This window comes from Eschrichtius robustus, chromosome 16 (genome assembly GCF_028021215.1).
Source record: "Eschrichtius robustus isolate mEscRob2 chromosome 16, mEscRob2.pri, whole genome shotgun sequence".
Classification (NCBI taxonomy): Eukaryota; Metazoa; Chordata; class Mammalia; order Artiodactyla; family Eschrichtiidae; genus Eschrichtius; species Eschrichtius robustus.
In genome coordinates, this window is record NC_090839.1 from 18,850,759 (window position 1) to 18,872,253 (window position 21,495).

Genomic DNA, 21,495 nt, shown 5'->3' on the forward strand with positions numbered 1-21,495 from the left:
GTAGAGGATTTTTTTTTTTTTAATTTTATTTATTTATTTATTTATTTATTTTTGGCTGTGTTGGGTCTTTGTTTCTGTGAGAGGGCTTTCTCTAATTGCGGCGAGCGGGGGCCACTCTTCATCGCGGTGCACGGTGCACGGGCCTCTCACTATCGCGGCGTCTCTTTTTGCGGAGCACAGGCTCCAGACGAGCAAGCTCAGTAGTTGTGGCTCACGGGCCTAGTTGCTCTACAGCATGTGGGATCTTCCCAGACCAGGGCTCGAACCCGTGTCCCCTGCATTGGCAGGCAGATTCTCAACCACTGCGCCACCAGGGAAGCCCCTGTAGAGGATTTTATTTTGAACTTTTTGTTGTGGTGGCCACCTGAGAGGGTGGAGAGTGGGGATTTTTCTTTTAAGGAAGTATCTTAAGGAGGCGCTTTTAGATAGTCACCTCTTAAACTTGTTTCATTGGAGACAGAGAGAAGTCTTGTTAGGATGAATTTTGTAGGGGCTGCTTTTGTATTAGTCCACATTGGGATTCTATGGTGGCAGATGAGGCTTGTTACAGGTACCTGGGAACTGGAAATCTGGTTTTCAGTGTAATAGTGTTTTCTTTTATAAGGAGTAAGTTAGTTGTTTGAAATGGGTCATAGTTCACAAGTGTACCGAGAATTTTAGTTAGTTTTTGAAGAAACAAAACTCTTTCAAATCTGTTACAAAGCAAAATTCAGCTGAGTAAATTTTAAAGATCCTATTGGCATTATTCGATGATTCATGAATTGGGCAGCATCCCATCCAGCAGACAGAAAGGCGCTCTAAAGAGCTGTACAAAATGAAAGACTTATTTGCAGAAGGGGGTGGGATGAGGAAGTTACTAGCAAAGAGTGGATTGTTTGTGGCAAGGTCACTTTCCTTTAGGGGACTGCAGGGGTCTATCAAGCACTAGGGCTGACCAGGTAATTCCAGATTGACTGGCTTAAGATTCCACTCCTGGGAGAGGTTGCAACTGTAAATTAGGTGTTAAGTCTTTGTTCCACAGGTGACTCCATTTTGGTTCAGTTGTATCTCTCTTAAAAAAGTTCTTTTCTGTTTAGTAAACAATATTTCTCATACCTTCAGCAAATTAAATGTTTTAACTTTCTACATTTTTCTACTTTGTTTCCTACCATTTCGTTCTCCTCTACTCTTAGATTTGACTCCATCGCCTTTTTTTGGTGGTCCTTGATTTTTTTTCTTTTTTACAAACTAAGTAGATAATGCTATTCTTGAAAAGTGTTTTTTAACCACAAAGGTGCTGACAATGCTCATATGCTGCGGATATAGGGCGCCTACGACTATTGGGCCCACAACAGACTGATTTGAGATTCAGTGTAACTTGGTAGAGTGGTATGTTTTATTGGCACCTTCTATCTGTGGAAATCCTTGAGCATTTGCTGCCATATTATCTAGACATGTCTCCTGACTTTCTTGAGCCCCCCCCGCCCACCCTTTTCAAATTAGAAATATTAAACAAAATAATTCAGATAATATCCTACTTCTTAAGAGAAGAAGAGGTAGGATCCATAGGTAACATTGCATTGGGGAGTGGATGCTCCCAGTGTAGTGTGTCTTTGAGTCTTTGACCCCAATTCTTCAGTTTTCTCTAGTAGTATTTTACATTCATACCCTTGCCATGACGTCATGGTGGATGGAATTATGTCCCTACTCCTTGATTTTGGGCTTGGTTGTATGACTTGCTTTATAGGCCAGTGGGTTGTTGGTGAACATGATGAAAGCAGAGGTCTGCAGTGTGCTCATGCTGGTGGGCTTGTCCTCTTGTGCCTTTGCCATCACTGTGAGAAGAACCCTGAGTAGCTGTAGCCTCTTCAGTGTGGGCCTCAGAGTGAGACCATAGAGCAGAGCCACCACAGCACATCTGTAGCTTAAAGCAGAGCCAACGCAACTCAGATGCCTGAGGGAAAATTAAATGTTTATGCCAGTGAGATTTTGTAGTTTGTTGTTGTACAGCATTACTGAGGCAATAGGTGACTAATACAGTCACCCTGCTGCATCCAGGACAGTTCCAGGGCCTTAGTAGCAGGCTTTCTTGGATGGTCTCTCCTCCTACCTGGCCATTTACAGGATTCTCAGCGGGCCTACCCAACCCTTTTCTTTCCACCTACTGTTTTCCTCATTCTACCTTATTGTTCTCCTCTACTTTATAGTTTCTGCTTACTTATATATTATGTTCTCTCCTAACTTTTCCATGTCCAAAGCCATTCATGACTCCTCCAGTTTCTCTTACACTCATAACTTCTCAGCTCCTATTCCTGTTGCTTATGCCTTATTCTTTCCATTTCAGATTTCTGAGAGAAAATCGACTTTGCCCAGCAGGTTTTTTTCCCACCCCAGAAATGTCATGTCCTCAGATGTTGGCCTGTTTAGGCATTGGCCGCCCTTAGGTTAGGGGCCCACCTCTGGTCCGGTTAAATGTGTCAGGGACGTGTGGGGATGAGGGACATGTCTTGAAATACATGAGTGCCTAATACTACCTTATTAATAGAGGCTGTGAATGTGTGGAAAGCTTAGTGATAAGACAAGTCTTTTACACAGTATTGTATGTCATCTGGGGATTTTAGCTAGTACTGAAGCTTGTCAGTTTCTGGCCTCATCAGTTCCCCAGAGGGGAAGCTTTTAATTTGGCTTTTGCAAGTTTAAAATTTTCTGGGGCTGCATTCCATTTTTCAGTTTCCGAGTTCCAAGATAACAAGCCATACAGCATGAGTTCTCAGGATGAACCTCTTTCAAGGAAAAATGTGAGAGAAGAGACCGTCTACTAGGAAGGAAAGCTGACTCATGGCAAAACATTCCAAAGAGTTGAGAAGAAAATAAGTTGGCCTTATTCTGAAGTTTTAGGCTATTTAGGCTTTCTAATAGCTTTTCTGTATAGGGGAAGAGACTGGTCAAGTTAAAGCTGATTTATAGCAGTTATATGGTTGTGCTTAATTTAGATTTATCTCTTAAGTATTTATGTTTTGGGGTACTATTATAAGTGGTACTTTAAAAATGTTAATTTACAGTTGTTCCTTGCTAGTATATAGAAATACAGTTGGCTTTTGTATGTTGATCTTAAATCCTATGATCTTATTAAACTAATTTACTGATTTTAGAAACTTTATTGTAGATTCTTTGGGATTTTCTGTATTGATAGTTATGTTGAGTGCAAATAAAGACAGTTTTATTTCTTCCTGTTTAATCTGTATGCCTTCTATTTCTTTTTCTTGTCTTATTGCACTGGCTAGGACCCCAGTATGATGTTGAAGTGATATGATGAGATTAGACAACCTTGCCTTGTTCCTGAGTTTAGGGGAAAATTATACAGCCACATTAACGGTAGGTTTTTTGTCAGTGCTTTTTATCAGCTTGAGGAAGTTCACTTTTATCCTAGTTTCCTGAGAGTTTTCATCATAAATGAGTATTGGATTTTGTTACTTTTTGTGTATCTGTTGAGATGATCATGTGGGTTCTGTCTTTAGTCTGTTGATACAGTGAATTACATTAGTTGGTTTTTGATGTTGAATCCCTCTTGCATACCCAGGATAAATCCCACTTGGTCTTGATGTATTATCCTTTTTATACATTGCCATATTCAATACGATAGTATTTTGTTAAGGATTTTAGTGTCTTTGTTTTGATCTTTGTCTTTGACCTGTGGCTTCTTGTATTGCTGTTGCTGGATTTGGTGTCAGCATAATGCTGGCCTCATAAAATTAGATGGGAAGTGTTCCCTCTTCTTCTGTTTTTTTGCAAGAGTCTATGTAAAATATTGGTATACAGGAGATATTGCAGGTTCAGTTCCAGACCACTGCAATAAAGCAAATATTGCAGTAAAACGAGTCACACAAATTTTTTGGTTTCCTAGTGCATATAAAAGTTATATTTATACTATACTATAGTCTGTTAAGTGTGCAATAACATTATGTCTAAAAAACAATGTATGTAACTTAATTAAAAAATACTTTATTGCTAAAAAATGCTGACCATCATCTGACAACACAGGGTTGCCACAAACCTTCAATTTGTAAAAAATGTAATATCTGTAAAGTGCATGAAGTGAAGTACAATAAAATGAGGTATGAAAAAAAAATGAGGTATGCCTGTAATTTCTTCTTTAATTATTCGGTAAAATTCACCACTGAAGCTGTCTGGGCCTGGAGTTTTCTTTGTTAGAAGGTTTTTAACTACAAATTCACCATCTTTAATAGATGAAGGCTGTTCAGGTTTTTTTTTTCTTTTTAAGTGAGCTTGGCTAGTTTGTGCCTTTTGAGGAACTCATCCATTTCATCTAAGATGTCCAAATTTAGAGGCACGAAGCTAATATTATTTTCCTTTTAACTGTGTAGGATTCCTAGAGCCTCCTTTTTGAGTCCTTATGTTGGTAATTTGTGTCTTTTCTCTTTTTTTCTTGATCATTCTGGCTAGAGGTTTATCAACTTTATTGATCTGTTCAAAGAACTGGGTTTTGGTTTCATTAATTTTTCTATTCTTATTTTTCTGTTCTCAATCTCGTTGATTTTTGTTCTTATTATGATTTCTTTCCTTCTACTTTATTTTTTTAGACTTTTTAAAATATTCTTTTTCATTATGGTTTATCACAGGATATTGAATATAGTTTCCTGTGCTATACAGTAGGACCTTGTTGTTTGTCCATCCTATATGTAATAGTTTACATCTGCTAATCCCAAACTCCCAGTCCTTCCCTCCCCCACCCCCCTCCCCTTGGCAACCACAAGTCTGTTTTCTATGTCTGTGAGTCTGTTTCTCTTTTGTAGATAGGTTCATTTGTGCCATATTTGTCTTTCTCTTTCTGACTTACTTCACTTAGTATGATAATCTCTAGTTGCATCCATGTTGCTGCAAATGGCATTATTTCATTCTTTTTTTATGGCTGAGTAATATTCCATTGTATACATGTACCACATTTTCTTTATCCATCCATCTGTTGATGGACGTTTAGGTTGTTTCCATGTTTTGGCTATTGTGAATAGTGCTGCTGTGAAGATAGGGGTGCATGTATCTCTTTGAATTATAGTTTTGTCTGGATGTATGCCAGAAGTGGGATTGCCGGATCATATGGTAATTCTACTTTTAGTTTTCTGAGGAACCTCCACACTGTTTTCCATAGTGGCTGCAGCAACTTACCCTTCTACTTTAATTTGATCTCCCTTTTTAGTTTCTTATGGTGGAAGCTTAATTCAAGTGAGCCGGGTTTTTTTCTTTTCTTTTTTTTCTTTAATAAACTTTTAGTGCTATAAACTTTCCTTTAGGCACTGTTTAAGCTGCATCCCGTAAATTTTTATATGTTGTGTTTTGATGTTCATTCAGTTAAAAATATTTTCTAGGACTTTGCTGGTAGTCCAGTGGTTAAGACTCTGCGCTTCCACTGGGGTGTGGGTTCGATCCCTGGTCAGGGAACTAAGGTCCCAAATGCCATGTGGTGTGGCCAAAAAAATTGTTTTTTCTTATTTCCCTTGTTGCTTCCGTTTTGACTCAGAGTTGTTTAGAAATGTGTTTTATTTCCCATTACTTGTGGATTTTCCAGATACCTTCTTGTTGATGATTTCAAATTTAATTACTTTATGGCAGAGAATATACTCTGGTGTAATTTCAATTCTTTTAATTAAATTTGTTGAGATCTGTTTTATGGCCAAGAATATAGGTTATATTGGTAAATGTCCCCATGCACTTGAAAAATATTCTGCCTTTGGGACTTGCCTGGTGGTGCAGTGGTTGGGAATCCACCTGCCAATGCAGGATTGGACACGGGTTCAATCCCTGGTCTGGGAAGATCCCACATGCTGCGGAGCAACTAAGTCCGTGCACCACAACTACTGAGCCTGTGCTCTAGAGCCTGCAAGCCACAACGAAGAGTAGCCCCCACTCACCACAACTAGAGAAAGCCTGCATGCAGCAACAAAGACCCAACACAGCCAAAAAATAAAAATAAATATTCTGCCTTTGTAGGGTGGAATGTTCTGTAAATGTTAATTAGGCAAGTTGGTTGATAGTGTTATGCATACCGTCTATATCCTTGCCCATTCTTTGTCAACTTGTTTTATGAATTACTGAAAGAGGAGTGTTGAGTCTTCAAATATAATATATATAATTATATGCTATATATGATTTAAATTATAGTATATATATTTTATATATATATTTCTTCTTTGAGTTCTATCAATTTTTGCTTCATGTGCTTTGATGCTCTGTTGTCAAGTGCATACATATTATGGATTATTATATCTTCTTGATGAATTAACCTATTTGTCATTATGTGAATGACTCTTAACATTCCTTCTTCTGAAGTCTACATTGTTTGATATTAATGGAGCCTCTGGCTTGCTTTTGATTAATACTTGCAGGGTATATCTTTTTCCATCATTTGATTGGAAATTTCATTTTCTATCTTTTAACTTGTCTTGAAAGTAGATTTCTTACAGAACATATGTAACTGGGTCTTGTGATAATCTCTGCCTTTTAATTGAGATGTTTATTTTTTTTTAAGTCTTTATTGAATTTGTTAAAATATTGCTTCTATTTTATGTTTTGACTTTTTGTCCGGGCATGTAGCATCCCAGCTCCCCGAACAGGGATCGAAACTGCACCCCCTGCATTGGAAGATGAAGTCTTAACCACTGGAGCACCAGGGAATCCCCTAATAGAGATGTTGAGATTATTTACATTTAACATAATTACTGATATGGTTGGATTTAAATCTATCATCAAATTAGTTGATTTCTCTTTGTTCCATCTGATCTGTTCCCCCTTTTCTCTTTATTTCTTCTTCTAGACTGAGGGGTTTTAAACCCTCATTTTATCTCCATTATGGGTATATTAGTTGTACCTCTTAAAAAATTTTTAGTGATAGCCCTAGGGTTTACAATATACATCACAGTCTACCTTCACATAATATTATACCTTTTCACATTTCACATGCTAACAATACAGTATGCTTCTAGTTTTTCCCTTCCATCCTGTGTGACTATTGGTGTTGTGTGTTTTACATATATTATAAACTCCACAATACACTGTTACTATTTTTGCTTTAGATAGTTTTGGAATAATTAAAAATATGGGGGAAAGGTTTTTTTATATTTACTTACATTTTGATCATTTCTGGAGCTATTAACTTTTATGTTAGTAGCTGGATCCTCATTTTTTGTCTGGTATCATATGCCTTTTACTTGAAGAACCTCTTTACAATTTCTTGTAGGGCAGGTGTGCTGACATTGAATTACCTCATCTTTTGTTCATCTGAAAAGCCATTATTTTGCCTTCATTTTTGAAAGATATTTTTGCTGACTATAGCATTCTGGGTCATGAAGTTTTTTTTTTTCCCCCTTTCAGTACTTAAAAGGTATTACTCCGTTATCTTCTGGATTGCAAGTAGTCTGTTGAATTTTTTTTTTTTCTCAGAAGGTAATGTCTTTTTCCTCCAGCTGTTTTTCAGATTTTCTCTTTAACTTTGATTTTTAGCAGTTTAACTGTGAAGTGTCCAGGTATGTGCTCTGTGTTGTATTTATTTGTTTGCTTATTGTTTATATTTATTCTGTAGGATTCTCTGAGCTTCTTAGATCTGTGGTTTGATGCCTTTATTTTTGGAAAATTCTCAGCCATTTTTCCTTCAAATATTATTTCTGCCTTGTTCTCCATCTCTAGTTACATGTCTGTGGTATCATTTGATCATATCACAGCTCTTGAATGTTCTTTGTGTTGTGTCCTTCCTATCCCACCCCTATTGCCCCCTCTTTGTGTTTTAGTTTGGGTGATTTCTAGTGATCTGTCTTCAAGTTCATTGATTCCTTCCTTGATTATATTGAGTGTTCTGGTGGGCCCATCAAAGGAACTTTTCATCTCTGATACCTTTACAAAAAAAGATAGCATTTCTGTTTGACTCTTTCTTACATATTCTAACCTTCTGTTGAAGTTTACCATCTATTCATGCATATTGTCTACTAAATTCTTTAACATGTTAAGCATTGTTATTTTAAATTCCCTGTCTGGGTCATCTCTCAGTCTGGTTCTCTTGATAGCTTTGTCTCTGTTTCATACCCACTTAGCTTTTTTGTATACCTTGTAATGTTTGGTCAACTGCTGGACATTATTATAGAACAGTAGAGACTGAGTTGGACATTAAATATTGATATTGAGATTACTATTACATTAGGGGTAGGTTTTTGGGGTAGGAAGGTCATCACATTTGTGCATATAAATTATTCAGGACCTGTTATAGGACTGGGAACATAATTTTACTTTTTCCAGTTATAAAATTTTACATTTTTATAACTTACTGTTCTTTTTATAGCATCCCTAGGAGTTACCTTATCAGGACTTGCCCTCATAGTTGCTTTCTCCTTTGTTTCTGCTCCCACTGTACCTGAAACTCTTCCTTAGTTCTGTTGGCATCCACACCAAAGGCCATTTGTTAGCAGGTTTGTCTTTTCTCACTAGACTATGATTTCTTAAAGTAGGTAGAGTGTCTTATTCGTATTTGGATCGCTATGATCTTTTAACTACATTTTAAATATATATATATTTGGTTAGAATTGAATTGATTTTATTAAATGATTTTTATTCCTTAGCCAGAAATCCACACTGCCGCCACCCACCCCTCGCCACCAGTTAGTGGGAATATTGTCTCTGGTTTTCCACAGTCAACTGTGAGGTATCTAAAAACTGCTCTGGGGTGAAAAGTGAGGCCTGGACATGGATGAATTTATGAAGAGGTAGCTCTTTCATTATATTTGTTTTTCTCTACTAGTTTTATATGTATATTTTGTCTCTCTACCTTGACGGTAAGGTTTAGAGAGGAAATAGCTGTCTTCTGCTTCTCCTCTAGTGTCTTGTAGTAAGTAGCACAATGTTGAGCACATGGTAGATGCTCAGCAAATAATTAAATTAAACATTTCTGAGATTTAATGATACTAATGGATTTTGGAATGAGTTGCCAATAGCTCTTCTTTTTCTGTTTATCCCTAAAAAATTTTGGGTAATGATGAGGATGATATTTTTCCATTCCTTACTGGCTCTGTTTTCTTTGGCAAGTTTCTTAGCATCCTGTGCTTTGGTTTATTCAACTATACCATGGGAATAATAACAGTACCTATCTCATAAGATTATGATGGTGATTAAGAAAAATAATGCAGTAAATGTTAGTTGCTGCATTCTAGCTTCTCAGTTATTATTAGCAGTGCATGTTAGAAGGGCATCTTTAAGTTTTTAGACGCTAAGTTCTTTCTGTAGGAGGGTTTTGCTATCTGAAAACCATCTATCTCAGTATGGATAAATATAACTACTTCTGTATTGAATAAGGAAGTAACCTTTGCTCAGAATATTAACAACAAAAAGGGAGCAGAGCTAATTAATTTCTACCTTGTTAGCAATAATGCAATGTTGTACCTTCTCTCTATTCCCAGGGGCATAGAGATCAATACAGAAATAGAGTTCCCAGATCAGCCTTCCCTAGGACCAAAGGTACTTCATCTTACAGATCATTTTTTTAAAAAAATTACTTATTTATTTATTTTTATTTTTGGCTGCGTTGGGTCTTTGTTGCTGTGCACAGGCTTTCTGTGGTTGCGGCGAGCGGGGAGTACTCTTCGTTGCAGTGTGCGGGCTTCTCATCGCGGTGGCTTCTCTTTGTTGCGGAGCATGGGCTCTAGGTGCTCGGGCTTCAGTAGTTGTAGCAGGTGGGCTCAGCAGTTGTGGCTCACGGCCTCTAGAGTGCAGGCTCAGTAGTTGTGGTGCACGGGCTTAGTTGTTCCACGGCATGTGGGCTCTTCCTGGACCAGGGATCGAACCCATGTCCCCTGCATTGGCAGGTGGATTCTTAACCACCGCGCCACCAAGGGGAGTCCTACAGATCATTTTTAGTTACAGTTGACCGTTGAACAACATGGGTTTGAACTGCACGGGTCCATTTACATGCAGATTTTTTTTTTTTTTTTTTTGCTGAATATGTGCTACAGTACTACATGATCCATGGGTGCAGAACCTTGGATATGGAGGGTCGACTGTAAAGTTATACATAATTTTCAACTGCACATGGGGCGTCTACACCCCTTAACCCCACATTGTTCAAAGGTCAACTGCATATTTTAAAACTATATTAATCCTTACCTTTAGGCATTATTTATTGTTGTTTATTTTTACAGTCTCTTCCTTTTTACCACCATTATTGACCAAATCATGTTCAATAGATAAATAAAGCCCAGGGGGAATTACAGAAAGGTGATGATAGCCTGGTGAGAGTTATTTAAAATATTTGGCAGACAACTATTGGGAAAATATTGTTAAAAGTGGTAAGGTGCAATTTTCTGGATTCACTGTTTTCCTTACCTAACAAGAAGGTACAAAACACACAATTACAGATGAAAAAGAATTCTCCTTTGCATAGCCTTGGTGCCTGTATTACTGAACCCCTTTGTTAGATTATTGATTATGATACTTGAACAGTACTCTCTTCTCTAAATTCAGTACACTACTATTATATGTGGGATAAGGATAATTTTTCACATACTTTTTAAGTTTTGGAAGAAACAGGTGATATATTTGACCTGCAAATCTGTGGTATAATCAGTTAATGTTTTAACTGCTGTGATACCAAGTATAAGGCGATAATAACATAGCACGAACTATGTTAGGAGCCATGGGAATGGAGAAGGGATTGAAAGAAGGGAAGTTTAAATAAACTTTTTTTAATTAACCACAGCGATTTTTTGTTCATTTTACTAAAGAGTATTTCTTATACAAAAATATTTATACGAATGTTGGAAAAAACTGGAAAGTATAGATAAGCTGCTAAAGACTTAGGAATACATACACGCCATTAAAAAAATACGTATTTTGGTAGTCAGTTTCCTCAAATAACTTTTCTCAGGGTAAAGAGGCTTGAAGAGTTCAGTTTGGTGTCAGGACATCCTGTTTGCACCTTGGTAATAGTACATTGCCTAATGGAAAGCACACCTCAAGAGGAATGTTGTAAAGAGAATTTGTGCTGACAAAAGAAATCTGCCCAAAGTATCTCACATACAGTCTTTAGGGGCCACTACTGTCGGCTTTTTTCGTGTTTGTTTTACATAAAGGCTTTCTGCAGTTTTTCATGCCTCGTGGATGGTGGCCAAACTTAGATTTGGTTACGAATTCCTGTCTCTTCTTTCCTTTAACCTCGAAAAAGACAGTTTTTATTATGGGAAATTTCAAACATACACGTAACTGGAGAGAATAATACGGTGAATCCTCATGCCATTTTTATGTGTCCCTTCTCACTTTCTTTTTGACCTAGAGTATTTTGAAGAAAGTCCCGATAACCTATCATTTCATCTATAAATATTTAGTGTGTATATCTGTTGGACAGAAAAGCACATTATCATACACATTAACAGATTCCCTATAACCTAATTCCTTAACATTACCTAATACTGAATCTCTTCCCTTGATTTTTCTCAAAAATGGCTTTTTACAGTTAACTCTTTGAATCAGGTTCAAATAAGGTCCACCTAATGCATTTGATCGATACATATCTTTAATTTCTTTTAATCTGTAATAAATCCCCTCTTTGTTGTTGTTGTTGTTGTTGCTGTTACGCCATTTATTTGTTGAAGAAACTGGATTGTTCCCCTTCCCCACATTATGGATTTTGCTGATTGTATCCTTGTATCGTATAACATGTTACTCTTTCACCATATTACCTGTAAACAGGTAGTTAGATTTGGAGGCTTAACTATTTTTGTAATCATTCAGATTTTCTATTATTCATAGGTGGTATATTGTACTTCCCGTTCACATTAGAAAGCCATAATGTTTGACTGTCCTACTTTGTATGCTAAGATTAATTGGCGGGTTCATGTTGGCATAGCCTTTTGTTGTCAAGTTGTACTACCCCGTTTGGCCAACAAAAATCCATGGGGTGACTTTCTGACAGCCTGCAGATTTCCAGGTCTGTCCGCCTTTCATCAAATGGTCCTAATTTAACCCTAACTGATGATTGTTGCCTGAATCATTTATTTCACTATTGTTACACTTTAAGAAGACAGAGACTTGTAGAAAATGAAATGAAAAATTTTGGCTAAGAACTTTAAAAAAAAACTGAGAGTAAAATGAGGTGTCTGAAAAATTCGTTTATGCAAAGTACTTTTTTGTCTGATTACGTTTAGTGAAAGAAGTGTAGAAAGGAATGTTTAAAAGTTGTATGTTCAGGAATTCCCTGGCGATCCAGTGGTTAGGACTCTGTGCTTCCACTGCTGCGCGGCACGGCCAAAAAAAGTTGTATGTTTAGGTAAATTCCCCTCCATTTATTTGTTTTTGAATGAGTTATCTTTAACAGGTTTTACTGGAACAGTTTTGTTTTTTTTAACATTTATTTATTTATTTGGCTGCATTGGGTTTTAGTTGCGGCATGCGGGATCTTTCATTGCGGCGCGTGGGCTTAGTTGCCCCGCGGCACGTGGGATCTTAGTTCCCCGACCAGGGATCGAACCCTGCACTGGAAGGCGGACTGTTAACCACTGGACCACGAGGGAAGTATGGGAACAGATTTTGAGCTAGACTCCTGCTTTTGGATTATCATGCATTTGCGAAATGTTTTTATCTATGTTGGGGTTTGCTCCAAGGATAAGAAAGTTCTAAGGTTACTTTGGTTGGGGATTATGGATCATGAATCCATATAGGTCACTTGAATTCGTATAGGTCATTTTTTTCTCACTGCTGTAGTCACATATTTTTCCTGTTATTCTACCTGCATGGCTGTTGTATAAATATCAGTAGTAATATTTAACCTTATATAGTACTTCCTATGTGCCAGACACTGTACTTTGTTATTTGCATGTACTAGTTTATTTAATCCTTACATGATTATCATCCCTGTTTTACATATGAAGAAACTGGGTCAGGGAGATTAAGTGATTTGCCTAGGTCACGCAGCTAATAAATGGCAAGAGCTAGAATTTTGACCCAGACAGTTCGGTTGCAGGATTTATGTTCTTAGCAGAAGGACAGAGTGAATTATGTAGTGTCTCTGTTACTAGAAAAATAGCTCAGGTGCACTGTCCTACTATCCCTGGAGGATAATCTATATTTGCATATAAATAATTTGCATATATACGTGTTTTGTTTGCTTGTGTGTGTATATATAGAGAGACATATATACACATAACATGTCCACTTGGAAGGGCAAGTATGTAGGGTTTTCCCTTTAGGAAGGTCCTTCTTACTCAGAAACCTTTTGTGACCCTCTTAACTGGACCTTAGTTGGAGGTGGCGGAAACAGCCCTCGGACTCTGGTATTATCATCTGGGGTAGAATCAGGCGGTCAGAATAGATGGTAAGTTCACAAGAGAAACTTGGCAGACAGCTTGAGGTCACAGTCTGATTCACACAGGATACTACTCTGGCCATTGGACCCTTTTTGCTTTAAAGTTCAAGCTACTTGCTCTCTGAACAGCCACCTGGATCTTAGCTACACAATTTCAGGTTGTTTTTGGAGCAGAAAGCCATATAGCTCATATCCAATACCATAAAAACTATTTTTCAAATTCTGCAAATCATAATAAATAGCAGCCATAGGTCTCAATTATAGAACCAAGAGTCAGGAGGTACTATAGACTATTTGTCCCAAGTATATCTCTGCTATCTCTTTGCTAAGTAATTTTTTTTTTAATTGAAGTACTGTGTCTCATATTTCAACAAATTGTGAAATAATTCTCTTCCCCTCTTTTGCGTCCCCCATTCTATTTTTACTTGAGCAAGTAAATTCATTATTTCTACCAAGTGTCAGTTCAAATGAATAATCTGAGTGGTCATGTTCTTTCACCAAAAAAGTCACTGCCTTTCTTTATGTTTTTATATTCGAATGGTGCTTGTTTTGTATTAGTCTGTTGAGAAGTTAATCTGTGTGGATAAGAAAATGACTAGATCCTCAAGGATCTGAACATTGTTGTAACAATCTGATGTTTTAAGCAGTTGGGTATCACTGATAGGGATGAGTTAATACAAAACTATGAGGAAGCCTCCTCAGGTCAGGAGCTGAATGAGCTGGATTTATCTAGTGTCTTTTAGTCTGTGTGTGAAGCTTCCAGCAGTTGTGTACCAGTGGTAAACTTGAACAGGAAAGGCCTCAAGGGATTGATTCTCTAGGTGTAAGAGCGAGGGTGGATTTAAAAACAACATATTTCTTAATTTTATTTATTCTATTTACAGATTCAAATATTGACACTTTTACGTAATTTTGGTAATCATCATTGCATGGTTAAATTTTCCCAAATTTATAGAATTTCTTAAAGTACTTAACGCATTTTGTTAAAGATGTTCATGCCTTCTAACAGAAGCAGATTTCCTAAATCATCCTCTTGACTTCCATGCATTCTTTCCTTTTTAGTAAGTTTCTTTCCTTTTTAGTAAGTTTCTCTTGGAGCAAAAAAAAAGAATTTTTTATTACCCTTCTATATTTTAAAAAAAACCTAGCTTTCTTATTCACCTGGAGAATGGAGAACTTGGTAAAACAGGGAATATGTTAGTGTTTTTGCAGGATTCGTTTCCCATAGTTTTTTTTCTCTTGGTGTGTGGTTATTATATATACTGGGTCACGGAATTAGACAATTTTAGGGCCTAGGATCCTTAGGAAAGGGTTTCTAAAATCTGAGGTCAAATATACCCTCATTTTAAAGTTGAAGAAACAGAGTCGATTCTTTAGCTTCATTGGTGACTGTCCTGTATATCTGCTCTTGTTGGTTGCTTAGTGAGGTGGCCAGCTCCTCAGAGATAAGATAAACCATAAAACCAGAGGGAGAAGTTGAATTTGGTGTAATAGAAATTCAAGATGAATATTGTGTTGGGCACATACTAACACAATTCTGGCTAGAATTGAGTTAAGAAAGACAAGCTACATGTGAGTTACCCTCATGTGGCTGAGTCCGTTCCAACATGGTGCTAAACTCTACAGTGGGAGGTTGGCCTCATGTCTGGCCTGTGTAAGTGGGCCTTGGCACCAGTCCCTTGAGCAGGTGGTCGCAGCCGGAGCAGTAGAGTTGGTCTCGCTCGGTATGCATGATGTGAACAGCAGCAGCTACATCCTTGAGGAAAACTTGAGGTTGTTTCCTACAAAGTTGGTGATGTTTGTACAGATATATATTTTTTACTGACCTTCTTATAAACTCTTTCTTGGTTCCCATAGTTTCGAAGTTGTTTCTTAAGGGCTTACAGGAAGAACAGTCACATCATATATAAATAATAATTTTGTATCTCTCTTTCTAGTTTATACATCTCATAATTTTCCCGTGTATTCTCTAGAATGTCCAGAGCAATGCTTGATGGTTGGCGTCCTTGTCTTTTTCCAGACTTCTTAACAGGAGTGCCTGTAGCATTTCATCATGAGATTTGATTTGGTTTTGGATGGATATTTATGAGTCGATACTACTTTAGCTAGATAAAGTGTCTTAGTTCAGCTTTTGATTTTGCAAATTAAGGAGGAAACAACATAGAAAGTTCAGGAGAGAGCTGAAAATATGTGAGGTATTAAATACATGGGGATATTTATCCTAGAGAAGAAAAAACTATGGGATAATTTCATTATCCTCAAGTATAGGTAGGACCTTTGCTGGCAAATTAAAGCTTCCAGGTGATCTTTGAATATGAGAAAACAGTCTAATGCTTTGGGGATGCTGCTGGGACAGAGCACCACTAGATGTCCCTACATACTCTCACTGGGCAAAAGCACTGCACCCTTGAACCTGAAAGACAAGCTTCCTTCCTCCTGCGATGCCCCTCCAGCGCCCTCTACTGACCACAAGCTTAACATCACGCTTTCTGTAAAGGCAAAAGGCTTAAAAGAGTCCAGAGCATTATCACAGAGCAGGTACTGAAGGGTGAATTTGGAGTTGAGAGGCAATAAATTGATAACTGGCACTGAAGCCAGACACAAGAGTACGTACTCTATAATTCCACTTTTATAAGGTACAGAAACAAGCAAAACTAATCTGTACTGTTTGAAGTCAGGCTAGTGGTTACCCTTGGAGAAAAGTAGTAGTGACCAAAAAGGAGCATGGATGGGGCTTTTGTAGTGCTAAGAGTGTCCTCTTTCTGGATGTGGATGCTGGTTACACAGGTGTGTTCAGTATGTGAAGAGCTATACTTATTTTAATGCATATTATACTTCAATAAAAGTAAAAGTGTGGTACGGTCTGATTCCAAAAGTATAAACTTAAAAGCAAGATCCAGATCCAGGCTAGAACAGGGAAAATACAAAATAATCCAGGGTATCTCAACTTTATTTATTTTTAAAATTACTTATTTATTTATTTTTATTTTTGGCTGTGTTGGGTCTTAGCTGTGGCATGCAGGATCTTTCGTTGCGGCGCGTGGGCTCCAGAGCACACGGGCTCTGTAGTTGCGGCACACAGGCTCTCTAATTGTGACGCACAGGCTCAGTAGTTGCAGCACGCGGGCTTAGTTGTCCCGCGGCATGTGGGATCTTAGTTCTCTGGCCAGGGATTGAACCCACGTCCCCTGCATTGGAAGGTGGATTCTTAACCACTGGACCACCAGGGAAGTCCCTCAACCTTATTTTTATTTCTTAAAACCTGTTTGAGGGCTGTTCAACTTAATGTCAAAAAACAGGTATCTAATTCATTCAGCAAAAAATATTAGGGCTTCTTCCCTGGTGGCGCAGTGGTTAGGAATCCGCCTGCCAATGCAGGTGACACGGGTTCGAGCCCTGGTCTGGGAAGATCCCACATGCCGCGGAGCACTAAGCCCGTGCGCCACAACTACTGAGCCTGCACTCTAGAGCCTGTGAGCCACAACTACTGAGCCCATGCGCTGCAATGAAGAGTAGCCCCCGTTCACTGCAACTAGAGAAAGCCTGCGTGCAGCAACGTGACCCCACGCAGCCAAAAATTAAAAAATAAAGATAAATTTTAAAATACATATATATATTAATTGCCAGGCTACCTTTTTTTTTTCCATTTGGGATCAAATAGTTAATGCTGAGGTCTTCTATAGAGCAACATATACACTTCTTATGATGTTGACGTTCTTCTTACCAAGTATTCAAACAGGAGCTTCTAAGTTTTTTTCTTTATGGCTTTTCAGATACCTCTTTGTTCTTAGTTTAAATTAAATATCACTGCTCTCCTCTGTAAGCATTATCTTTGCTTTTATCTTTGTCACCATATACCCTTCTTCTTGAAGCAGTTAAATCACCAGATCCCCTTTTGCCTGGCTAAGAAATTTGGGGGCCCACAGTGGTAACTCCCATGTAAATGTTAATGGGAATGAGAACCATAGATGTTTGATTCAGGAATTTGTGGTGATAGGAGAGTCTCAATGTGTGGCTTTTAAAAGCTGCAAGCAGAAGCAGGTCAGTACTGTGGTTTGTTCAGGAGTAGATAACTCTGGGTACAAAATCTTAGGAATTCACCAAGTTAGGAGTTGAACTTGGATCCACAAGATGGATATGGAATCTGGATAGGAGTCAAATTTCCAGAAAGTGAAGGTTGCTAAGAAACTCTGACATTACACTGTGGATAGAATTTAGGGTGAATTTTAGAGTCAGCTGTGTAAAGCCCAATCGTTGCTAAATCAAATTAAAGTGAATAACAGTAATAGACTTGGAATTACCTACTTTTGTGTACAGAGCTTGGTATCTTCACATATATAGGCTGTGGTTGTTTTTGTGCTTTGAATCGCTGGTGGCACTCGTATCTAGAGAGGCTTTGTCCAGGCTGAGAGAGTTACTACAAACATGTAACACAGCAGGCTGAAAACATGGAGTGATTCCCTTGCAAAAATTGTTTCCTTATATTTTTTAGCCCTTAAGTCATTTGAGGGTAGAGGGAAGAAAATAGTGTGAGTGGTGGAACTAGCCAGTGAGCCTTTCATTTATAAATTCAATCCACGTACTCACCAAACAAATATATGGGTATTGACTATATCTTAGGCGCTGTCCTAGGCATCAGGGACTGATGCAGTCCCTTGGCCCTCTGGGGAGTTACTGTTTTGTATTCCTCTGTGTGAGGGCTGCTTTTATTCTACTTGTCTGTGGCATGCAGCTTTGTCACCAACTCCTTTAGGATTCTCTTGAGGCTTCAAGAACTGTTACTTGGATTTCATATCCAGGCTAATGAGAGAGTTTCCTGACTTTTATTTATTTCATTTTATTACTAACCTGAGCTTGTACTATGCTACCAATAAAGGGCTTCATTAGCAAATTTAGCATCTTAAAGAAAAGGTGCCTATGATGGAAGGTATGAATCTCATTCTGCACATGTACTCCAGAGTGGCAGGTTGGAAATTTGCTGTCCTCCACAACTGCTCATCTGTATCTAGAACAATTTTAAATCACATCACTACATCTGGTTCTCAATGCTCGTGCTGATGATGGAAGGGAGCATTGGAACGGGTAGTATAAATATAGTGTAATATGAGTGGGAGATTATGGGTATTAAGAAGTTAAATTTAGGGACTTCCCTGGTGGCGCAGTGATTAAGAATCCGCCTGCCAATGCAGGGGACACGGGTTCAATCCCTGGTCCGGGAAGATCCCACATGCCACGGAGCAACTAAGCCCGTGAGCCACAACTACTGAGCCTGCATGCCACAACTACTGAAGCCCGCGCACCTAGAGCCCGTGCTCTGCAGCAAGAGAAGCCACCGCAATGAGAAGCCTGCGCACCGCAACAAAGAGTAGCCCCCGCTCGCCGAAGTTGAATTTATATTTCAAAATGATTGTCTTTTGATCTGGGAATTGGTACTATTTACCAAGTAAACTAACTGGCCCTTCTCTGTGGTTCTCTTGCTCATTCTGGACGTGAATTCTGTCATCTCCCAGACCAGTCCTCCTTAAATAGTACCACATACCAATCTGAAAACGTGCTGAGTTTTACTTCTAGTTAAGTGATTATTTAGGTGTTAGAAGTCAGTAGTTTTAACAATACGTGGTTTGCTAATACATTAATTTAAAATAGGTGACTACATCTATACATCTATACCAATATTTAGGCAGATTAGATGGACCACACATAACATACATGGTGTTAGCAGACTTCAGTCAACTGGCTTAAATTTGCCTCAGGTGGCCTCTTGAGTATTCTGCTTATTGCCTGCAGTTTCTGCTCTTAGCGTAGCACAAGCAGATTTGGAGAACCAGGGCATTTTGTTGGCAGGAGATTCTGGTTGCCAGCCCCCCCCCGCCTCACCATTCAGCCAGTGCTTGTCTGTGCTTGCTTTTGCAAGGGAGCTTTTCCCTAGCCCGTCACATCATGCAGCGTTTTCTTTTACGTACCCACCCACAGCCTGGTTCTGCGTTTATTATCACAGCGCTCTCTTCCTTTTAGATTTCAGGGAAGGGGGGAGTTGAGGGTGGGAGAGGATTAAGAGCTACTTAGTCTTTTAAAAATCCAGAGCTTAAAAAAAATCCTTCTCAGATTCTGTTAAAGAAAAATTCTTAGACCCTAAGGAAAGAGCAGGAGGTGCCAGAGTTGTACAGCTTTTAGGAGATAAAACGACCATGGAATCCATCAGGGTGCAGCAGCATCCTGGGTTTGCGGCAGGTGATTTAACGTAAGCTGTGGAAGTTCAGTTTCAGGATTGCACCTTAAAACTGGAATAGTAGGGAATTTGTGTCAGGTTCAGAATCCATTATTTGTCTCGTTTTTGAACAATAGAAAAAAAAACCACTTTGGAAAAATCCTGGGTTTTTATTTTACTCTTAACACAGCAGAGTTGTAGAAGTAGGGGAAAAGCCCGTCTTTGTAGTACTAGGAGTTCCACAAATTTATTTGATAAGATGTTTTCAGACTGTAGATTGGTGTGCACTTGGGCTGGCTCTCCTGTATCCTGCAGAATAAAGAGTACTGCGCCCGAATGACCATTAATATGTGATTTTTCTTCTATTATTTACCCCAAAGTAAAAACTCTGCTGAGTGTTGTCTGTGTTATGATTTTGTTAATGTGTTTACTTCGTTTCCTGCTGTCTTGGCTAGCCATCAGATAGAGTTTTTTCCTTACTGTAAATTGCTCCAAAACAGTTTTATCAATTCAGGATTCAAATGGCAGGCTTTATGAAAGTAGATAAAGAACTTAAACAGAATTACTTGGCAGTTATATCCCTAAAGATTTTTATCTGTGTTTATCGTATGAATTATTTGTATGAAATATTTTTTTCACTTGTATGTAATATTATCTGAAGGGTCCATCCTTCTTGTCTAAAATGTGCTTAAAAGGTCTTCTTGAAAGATAGTTTTATCAGACTGTTTTAATTGCTTCCTCTTCACCCCAAGGATGGATCGAAACCATCCTCTGCTACAGCCTGCTTTTTTTCTTCCCTCCCTTCCTCCCTCCCTCCCTCCTTCTCTCCCTCCCTCACTTCCTCCCTCCTTCCCACCCTCCCTCCCTCCCTCCCTTCCTCCCTCCTTCCCACCCTCCCTCCCTCCCTCCCTTCCTCCCTTCCTCCCTCCTTCCCACCTTCCCTTCCTCCCTTCCCCTAGACTGTAGTAATTTGTCTGTACAATATCTTTCTAATCTCTGCCCGGTCTCCACGTGCCCCAAATAGAACATCTCCAGTCCTGTCCTCTCCCGCCATTTTCATATGCCTACAAGACAGCTTGATATAGTGCTAAGAGGGCTGAATCAGAACCCAGGAAATCTGATTCTTGTACTTCTTGCGTGACTGTGAGCCTTTGGGCAATCAGACTGCTCTGATCCTTAGTTTCATCATTCTTAAGATAAAAGGATTGCATTTCCTGAGCTTTTAAGTTCCCCACCCCTTCACTTTGCTTCAGTCTTTACTGTTCCTTCAAACTTAGCCTGTCCAAAATAGAACTCATCCATTTCCTCTCCCAAAAGATAGTTTTTGTCCCTATTCTGTAAATGAGAAACTAAGACCCAGAGATAATGAATAAATTGTACAAATCATACTACCCTTATGTTCAGAACCTAGATATCTTTGCTCAAGCCTACAGGTATTACTCTTCCTCTACAAAAAGCATTAAAGTGTAACGATTCAAAAAGGTGTTGCATTACCGGTGAGGTCTCTTGAGACTGAATATGAGTGTCATTTGTAAAACCCTCTGTCTTCCTACATAAGGTTATAGCTTGAATTTTCAGGGCTCTGAACTTTGAGTGGGCCTGGCTGTCAGAAGATTGGTTTCTTCAGTCCTGTGTTCACAGATGGGATCATTCCTGATCTGGGTCAGTTGACATTATAGTGTAGGGTCTAATGACAGAAAAAAAGTGCAGTCAGGTTTTACTTTACAATGTGTTATTTGATAGCTCTGATAATGCCTGGCCATTTGCTTCTACTACCACTGTTAATAGTGATTCTTATCAAGCAAGTTGATTTTCATCACCAGATTAGGAGTTGAAATGATTTTCTCTGATTGAAGAGATGAACTGGGGTTTGGAGTTGATTTTTTATCTTTTGTATTATGCAGATGTGTCTCATTCATCATTAATATCAAAGTGTTTGTGTGATTTCAAAGGTCCC

The 21,495-nt window shown here is 38.6% G+C and overlaps 1 protein-coding gene across 2 annotated transcripts in view; it reads left to right on the forward strand.

Moving 5' to 3' along the window:
* Positions 1–21,495, forward strand: part of CHD6 (chromodomain helicase DNA binding protein 6) — a 208,229-nt gene that overhangs the window by 28,464 nt on the left and 158,270 nt on the right. Inside the window, exon 2 of one of the 2 annotated variants that reach the window (XM_068565428.1) lies at positions 9,435–9,492. The exons of the other annotated variant lie outside the window; for it this stretch is intronic. The gene's annotated coding sequence lies outside the window, so the exon portion shown is untranslated. The remainder of the gene's footprint in view (positions 1–9,434; positions 9,493–21,495) is intronic. 2 annotated transcript variants of the gene reach the window in all.